We start from the raw sequence: 9,068 nt of genomic DNA on the forward strand, positions 1-9,068 counted from the left end.
ATGAATTCAGCAAAGGACATGGAAACTGCCACCCCCATTCCCTGGGGTGCACTCTGTGTTTCAGTCCCTCTTTAACCACCTTGGAACGCTGGACCCTTGGGTCACTGTCACAGTCCTAGGAAGCAGGGATGAGTTTCCTGTGCTAAAGGAAATTTTCCCAATCACCTAGACAATTTGCTTAAATGACAGTTGTGATAACAGAGTGACTGCTTACCAGCTCTCATGGGGTGAGAGGCTGCTGCCTGCCACAAGGGTCTAGGAGATGCTGGTTGCCAAGGGGCACAAGCACTATTCCCAACTCGCTTCCAAGAAGCCTGTTTTTTGGGGGGATTTCCTTCTCTTCGGATGTTCCTCAGCACAGCACTTTCTATGCCATCCCTTAGTTGAGCTAGCTCCTAGCTACCCCACAGTGAGGCTCCTGTCTCTGGGAGCATCACCCACTTTTAGGAAGGCTCCTATAGCTCCCAGCCCCAATAAAAAACGTTCTATGGTGACTTTTCAAATCCACTGAAACCTTGCAGAACATTTCTTTTGCTTTCGGAAGGGTCAGGTTTCAATGTTCCAGCCTTCAGGCACAACCAGTCCCTGACAGCCCTGTTTCATCTGGGCCCTCTGTACTGGCTGCCTCATTGTCCTCAGGCACCAATTTTACATCCAGTTCCAACTGGTCCTTGTAGAGGTCTTCAGCACAAGCCCAGGCAAACTGGCAGCCAACACTGCCTGCATACTGTCTCCAGGACCTGCAAGCCACAGTTGCCTGGGTCCTCAGGAGTCCACCTATGAGGCTCAGCCCCATACCAAAGGCAGGTCACCAGCAAGAAGAAGCCATCGGCAGCTTCCTGGTCCATGTCACTCTGCACGAAGGAGATGACCCCAATGCCTGATGCCAGAAGTCCATTTCAGAGCCAGGAGAGGAAAGCTGTCTCATGTGCCTTGTGGAGGAGCCAAGCATCTGCACGATCCACCCCACACCCTGCTGTGGGGACGCTGAGGTTATAGACTGGCCTTTTAAGAATGGTTCCATGGCGTGAAATGTTCAAAGTTCCCGCCTCTGGCTACAGTGTCCTTTGTTCTACAAACAGAGTAGTCATCTTTTTCTTGTGGCATGTGTAGGGATGGAGGACTGGCAAGCAGAGAGGAAGAAGGTGGCCATGCCCTGGGAAGGCAGCTGCTGTGAAAACCAGAGTCACTGAGCAACAGTGTTGTGAAATGCCGTGAAAGGGAAAAGGTCCCAGCTGCCTCTGCAGACAGTGATGGAGGACATTCTAGGCCTTTGGAAGCTTGGATTCCCCTGCGTTTTTTGGTTGGTGTATACCCCTACTAGTTTGTATTGGAATCTTTCCATACAGGAATATGTGTGTGAGTTTCTAAAGCCAGTGATTCTGGAACCAGAAGAGTCTAGCCCAAGTCAGGCAGCACAGGTGACTGAGATGGGTCCCCTGAAGAAGCAGCAATGTTGAGAGCACCCCATTATTATCACCAGTTAAACTTCATGTCACCATGTACCCCTGGCATAATACAGCTCCCCCTTATTTACCGGATGTATGTCCACATTCTTCCCTCACTGAGCAGTAGAGTCTCACAGAACTTGAGATATTATGTGCACTGGATGGGTCCTCATAGAGGAATTCACTGTATCCTGTTTCCCACCATTTAGCTGACCCTGGGAGGGTTATACAAGAAAGTGAGAATGGCAGACATTTGCTTAGAATTTGGAGGTGCTCAGCACCCAGACCCCAATACAATGGAGTGCTATGGGTCCTCATATCCTACCATGTGTGCCCTCCACATCCCAAAGTCCAGGGTGATGCTTTGGGTCGCATTCTAGACACTGATCTGAGCACATGGTACAGCTGTGCATCTCTAGCCTGGGAAGGAGCACAAGCACCCCACACATTAGAGATGGAAGTGTAGGATTTAGTATGAAGGGAGGACAGGAGGTATGTTTAGCCTGGGACCTGAGGTGCTAGGCTGCTCAGAAAAAGAGATTTCCCACCGAATCATGCAGCATCACAAGAGCTAGTTAAGTGGAAGGGGGCCAAAGGAAGAGGCCTTGGCATGATGTTTGTATGCAGATGAAGCCTGCGTGTGATGGTTTGGAACATGTATGAGTAAAAAGATGGGTGCTCATTGTAATTCACATAAATGTTAAACAGAGGAGGGAGAGGTATGCAAAAGTTTGTAGTTTGAAAGGGAGTGGCCTGCTGAGGTGGAGAATGACTGAGGACTTGGGAGGGGACAGGCAGGTGGAGTTTGGGACTGGGTGAGGCTCACAGACTATCAGAGGATAAATGTCTGGGATGCTGGGCATACAGAGCGAGGTACGACAAGAGTTCCGCCCACCCTGCTCTCCTTGAAGGCCCCACCCAATTGGTGAGAAGTACAGGGAGCATGGTACAACGTGTACTCCAGTGAGAGCCTGGTAAAGGTTCGGGGTGCTTGGATGGTCTGCCAGACTCAGTGTGACTGTAGCTTAAAATGAGATGAAGATCAGGCCAAAGAGGGGTAAAAATGTTAGAGGTTAGAATAGTCATGGGGTGCCAATGAAACCGACCAGCCCTAGTGTTAGAGATAAGTGACCCAGCATATTAGGGAACACCTACGTGGTCCCAGAATATAGACCCATATAGAGGCCCAGCAACAGCATCTGCCGCTTGAGTGGGGTGATTCTCTGCCTCTGCCCAGCCTGCCTTCCAGCATCCACCCACTGCAGGCCTTCTGGGGCCTAAACTCTCTGGGTCTCCCCATCTTATCAGGCTCCACTGTGGGGTTTTTCCACTGTTTTCTCTGCCCAGGAAGGCAGTCCGCCCAGCCTGTGGGTTTGTGTGCTCTGCTCTGGCATTTTCCTGTCACCTTTGACCACCGAGAGTGGACAGCTACCACACATGGCTGCCTCTCATCTGCTCCTCAGATGCCATTGTCCTTCACAGCCCAAGTCGATTTTCTGGGTTGCACCCTGGGCAGCCAATGCTCTTTTCAGCTGCTTTTAGCCATGTTTGGTTTTGAAGTCCATTTGCTTTCAAAGTGTTGCTTTTCCTCTTTTCAAAACTCTGCTGTTTCTAGACTGTCCTATTTTTAACTCCATTCTTGGCTTCTCCTCTCATCATTTTAAAAGAATATCTTAAATTTTGTTTATCGGAGCAAGCATAATCAGCGTTCTTTAATGAGAATACATAGCTGTAAGTTGGGAAAATAGGAACACTATATTAACATTAGACTGCTGCTAGATTTTAATCTCTTTGATTCTTGTATCTTGTTTCTTGACTCTCCTGTTTAGATGCTGAATATTTCCCCCTCCTGGATCCTCTTCTGCAAAAAAAAAAAAAAAAAAAAAAAAAAAAAAAAAAAAAAAAAACAATTCCCATAGGAGCCTAGTGTTAAGTGTGGGAAAAGGGACTCCAGATGAGGCTTTGTTGAAATCGGTCAAACTCTATCAGCTGTGATGGGCTGTGATTATTACTATTTTTTTAAATCTCACTTCGGGCTCAGAGCAGTGATTTCCCACAGTGTCCACGACCAGTATCCACAGGGTCTTTTTGAGGTATGTCCTGGGTGCAGATAAGGTGTTTGGTTCTGTTTTAGAAAGTTAGGATTGGGGAAGGGTCAGCCCTTCCTAGCTCTGGTTTGTAGGGGTGAAGATTCCAATTCTAAAGTCTGGCATGTCATTCCTTTAGGCAAAATCCTTGTCCTTATTTATTTTTATTTTGTGAGGGTTTCTCTATGGCCCTGGCTGTCCTGGAACTCAACCTGCAGTCTCAGAGAGATCCCGCTACCCCTGCCTCCCGAGTGCTAGGATCAAAGGCGCACATCACCTCTCCTGGCCTGGCCTGAGTTCTCTAAGCAATCATTCCATAACTTGGCTTCAAGTTTCTTTGATTATAATATTCCTTAAAAATGTTCTGACATTTGGAAAATTGATCTCTTGCTTTTAGCTGAATTCTACATCAGTGAATTGTGCTCAGCCTCAGGGGCTCAGGGGCTCTGGCTAAGTTGGCAAACATCAGCCTGTATGAGAGGTTGGTAGATATCTGTGGTGTTGGTTTTCCACTAGGAGCCTTCAGTAGCCCAAGGCAGGCACAGAAAAGGCAAACAATTGCCTCCATCCACCTGGATCTGAAGTTTGAACCTGATCCTGGACACAGGAAAAGGAGCCAAAGACAGGTGTGGTGGCTGAGACCTATAAGCTCATCTCTTTGGAAGCTGAGACACTAGGGTTATCATGGGGTTGAGGTAGCTTGGGCTATATAGTTCCAGATCAACCCAGGTACAGAGTGAGACTTTTAAAATAAGATGAGGAGAACTTGGTTGGGGCGTGGGGGAATGACACCAGAGGCATTTAGCTTGTTGCAAGCCTGGCTCAGGGGTGGCACTGGAGAGAGAATGAAGGTGCGGCTGAATTGAAGGTTAAAATAAAACTTAAAATTATGGGATGGGAGTATCTATTTACACATTGTACAAATCGGATGGCCTGGTTCAAGACCTGACTGAGGGTAGGAAGATAACACAGGAATGGTTTAAAACCACCTCACCTGATGGAATATCATAGTTGTTGTGGTACCCTGAATGCCACCCGGATTTGGGATTCAGGGTATGTGAGACATGTTTCCAAGTCTCTGGAAAGAGAAAGATGGAAGATATTGGGAGAAAGGGAGGGCCAGACCTCTTTGATGGGCACTTATTGTGGAGAATCCAGAACTTCAATTTGTGAGCCCTTTACAAGTGGACAGAGCTGGCTCAGGGCTGGTGGGTTCCAGCGCCTCTCTGCTGTTTAGGACAGGAAGTGGCTGTTGGGGGCTTTCGTGGTTTGGGGACTTAGGGTGATGCACGGTGCTGCTCCCAGGCATTGTCAGACTCTTGACACTTTAACATCCGCAGAAAAGGAAAAGTAGTTCTAACCATTAGAAATGGACAATCTCAGCTAAACGATGGGGCAAAAGTCTGCGTTACATGTGGCTTATCTAGGGGAACTTGGAGAGTGGTTTAGTGGACAAATGTAAGCTCTGGGCGCCACCTTGTGGAATACGGTAGCATTAACACCAACTTCCTTACCCCCATTCCCAAGCTCTCAGAATAACAGGCTAGGCACAGCATGCAGAATGTGGGAGATTACCAAGGCAGGATGGCCCCAAGCAGGGCTATGGGGGTATACAGGATACTCTCAGTCTCATCTATACCCAGGGCACAACTAATACAGGTGTGGCCTATGGACATCTCATAAGCTGAGCCCTGGCCTCTTTCTTACTTGGCAAGTCCCACTAGGAACATATCTCTCTGGGTTCTGTTCCTGAGAGGCTCACCTCACACCCAGACAACAGAAAAACACGGAACAAAGTTGCAGGAATTTTAGTCACAAGGAATTACATCTCTGGATTTGGGACTCCTGAGTTAAATCCAGGCTCCTCAGCTGAGCCTTGCTTGTTTGGCCTCTGTCCTTGGTGTGGCTGTCACGGCCAAACTACCACGGGGATCCTGAGTCAGGATCCCTGCCCAGGGTCACTACTCCTTCCTTTGTCCAAGGAGATGATATGTTTTCTCTCACAACCTTGCAGCCTGGCCTGAGATGCTCGGTATTGATCTGAGGTGCTCAGTCAAGGCTGCTTGGGAAAACCAGTGCAACAACGATGCTGTTGACAACACAGATCCATCTTATTTTAATTAAAAAAATTCATACAATATATTTTATGTTTCCCCTCCCTTATTCTTACCAGATTTCCCCACCTATCCAACTTCATGCTTTCTCTCTCTCTCTTTAAATAAACAAATAAACAAACAAAATCCCAAGTCCACACACACACACACACACACACACACACACACACAGGAGCAAAAGGTCAATAAGATTTAAAATAAAACAAACAAAGCAAAATGAAATAAAATATTTACAAAAATATCATTGAGTTTGCTAAGTACTTCCGTGTGTGTGTGTGCATGTGTGTGTTTGTGTGTGTGTGTGTGTGTGTATGTGTCTTGCACCAAAATGTGTTAATACATCTAGTGAGAATTCATCGTAGAAAACGGATTCTTTCAGTCGCCAGTGGGTATCAATCACAGATAGCTGTTTAGAGGTGAAAGCCTGTGTCTACTTCCTCCCCCTTTCAGTGCTTGGACCCATCTGGCTCCAACTTGTGCAGGCGCTGGATGGAGGCCTGAAGCAGGTGTGGGGCTCTGCCGGGGAGGCTACGCATCGGTAGGAACACGATGATTGACTCGTTTTGTGCTGGTACAGCTCTCGGCTTCTTGGGGATGTCGTGAAAGCTGGGTGGGAGAGAACAAGAAAGAAGAATGTGTAGTGGCTGTCACTCACGAGGAGACTGTTGGGTCTGCTTCCTCACCATAATGAAGAGTGCTTTGGGGACATCTGCTTACTTTGTGGCCTGAAGACTAACCCCCACTCCTGTGGTCATTTGCCAGCTGAGAAGGGGGGTATGCTCCTGCAAGCTGGGGGTACATGCTGATGTGACCTGGGAGTGTTAGCAAGCTTTCAGTTTTACCTAAGAGATTCAAGAAAGAATTAGTTCCTTATAATTGGGGATACTTTTTCATCTGGGGACCCTTCTCCTCCAGAGGGTTGTGAAAAGGTCTTATGGGTAAGAAGGCACCAGCCAGCCGTCGTCCCATGGCTGCTGTCATGTGACCCAGTGTCCAGCCCACATGGATATTTTAGTTCAGGTAGCTATAGTGGGGCTGGGTGTCTGGATCTGAGCGTATTTATTTACCCCGTGGTATTTGTTAAAATGTGGGTGACTTCTCTTTAATCCCCGACTTCTGCCTGCTTTGCCTTCCTTTACCACCTCGCTGTTCAGAGACACAAACCTTTCAGAAGCACCAGTGCTGAAAGATGGAAGGTCCATTGCTTTCATTACTTTCTGATCAACCTGGCCACTAGAACAAACCATTTGTCTTACAAATAATAGGAATGTACTGTTCACAGCTCTGGAGGGGAAGTTCAAGGTGCCACAGTTCTGTATATGTCAAGGCAGACTAATGTCTTCCACAGTTTATAGCTCTGCAGTGCCTCTGGTCTTCTCATATGACAGATGGAGCTTTAAGCCACGAATTCCACTGATAATGTTCTGATTTCATGACCCAGTAACTCCCCGTGGCCTCATGCCACACTTGAGGATAGAGATTTACACACAAGTATTCTAGGGGGATTGAAACTGGCTGGGCTTGTTGGTCCCTCTCTCCTCCCCAGGACAGAAATAGGACTCCCCCCTCTTACTAACTTTATGAGCCAGACGTATTACTGTAAGTGCTGTCTTCTATACCTCATGATGATCCATTTCTGCTTCTCTGGGGAATCCCATTCAATAAACATGAGCAATAGCTGCTCACTTCCTGCAGGTTTGAAATGTGAAAAAGAGTAGAATGAAGGGATAGGGAAAGGAAAAGGGATGGGGACAAAGGAATGGAGAAAAAAAAAAGGAAGGAGGCAGAGAAAGAGGGGGAGAGGAGGACAGAGGGTAGGAGGAGGAGGACAGAGGCTTTCAATGGATTACCTTATTTGCCATCCAGAGTTCTGTATCCTGGACCAGTCCTGGTGCAGAGACAAAGAAATGGAGCAAGGATACCAAGAGGTCCGTTTTGTGTGAAAAGGAACTCCTGCTGAGTGTGAAGGTGTGCTTGGAAAGGACAGTACACTGTCACTGCTAGAGGTGTGAGGGACTGCCCTGGCTTCAAGGGACCCAATCAGGGTCCAGGATGAGAGATTATGGAGCAATGGGAAGGAAGTTCTGAACAATACTGCCCAGGAAGAATCCTCTACCCTGGGGGACAAGTTCAAGCCTTGAGGATGAGCATCCTATAAGTCAAGGCCACATCTTCCCTCTGGATGTTCTAGCTGTCCCATCAGAAGTGACCAGCCTCAGGCTGGAGGGATGGCCGAGAGGTTAGGCACTCTGGCTTCTGTTCTGCAGTTTAATTCTCAGCAATTAATAGCGAGCGGCTCCTAACCATCTATGCTGAGATCTGGTGACATCTTCTGGCATGTGGGCAGAACACCTTATACATAATCAATCAACCAGCAATCAGTCAGTCAACCTTTAAAAAAGTGACCAGCCTCTGATTGCTAAAGGCAAGGCCCCTCTGGGTAGTTAGTGACAGAGTCCTGGGCTGCAGGCAGAAGTCTGTCCACTAAGGCCTAAGCCAGACCGATGAGCTTTGACTGTACCTGTCACAGTCTTGCTGAAGTGCATGTCTTTGGCAGTAGGAGAGAGGCAGGGGTATCATACCTTGTCATCAGCAACCTCTGTTCCACTTTGTCCTTATTCCTCCCATCGGACATGTTTGGTGGACAATAGGAAACAGCTGCCAGAAACAGGAGAGGACTGGAAGGGTCAGAGAGGCTTAGAACCCGTCTGGGTAACAGCTCTGCAGCTCAAGCTGTGACAGTTAAGGCAGGACAAGACAGGGAAGTTGGGGTAGAGATAAGGAACAGAAACCCCTTGAGTGGGTGCTTTGAAGGTCAAAGTTTTACAATGAAGAGAAAAAGCCCACACAAAACCCCTCACACAACATTAGGCATTCCAGCATAGCATGGAGGGGTGGTACCTACATCATTATCCGAGGATTCGATCCATACTGTTTACAAGCTGTGGCATATTTCCACCTGTATTTGCCTTAGAGAAATTCAGGTACAGTGCCTGGGTATAATGGGGAGTGTAGAAGGCTGCTATTTCATTAACCATCAAGACTGGTACAAGTGATAGCCTGTCATGATCTTTCTGGAGAGGCTTCAGAAGATTCTGGAGCCCCTTGTTAGGTCCTTATCCTGGTGTATCTGGTTCCTGTGGGGACGGATGGTGCACGTGCTGGGTGCCTGAACACTGATTTTGAGGACACACAGATGAGGTTTGCCTGACCCAGTGAAGTTCAGAAACTCTCTTGGGCATGGGGAGCACATGCCACATCTAGAAAGAGAAGTCTTGCTTCCAGAAGAGGCTTTACTTCCTCCCAGAGCACATTCAAAACATGAGAATCTAAGAAATGGAAATCAGGAGTGTGCAATCCAGATGAAAAATTCAAATATACTTGTCTTTGAGAAAAACTTAGGGAAAGAGATTCAGGAG

Source organism: Micromys minutus (genome assembly GCF_963924665.1).
Source record: "Micromys minutus genome assembly, chromosome: 12".
In the NCBI taxonomy this organism is placed as follows: domain Eukaryota; kingdom Metazoa; phylum Chordata; class Mammalia; order Rodentia; family Muridae; genus Micromys; species Micromys minutus.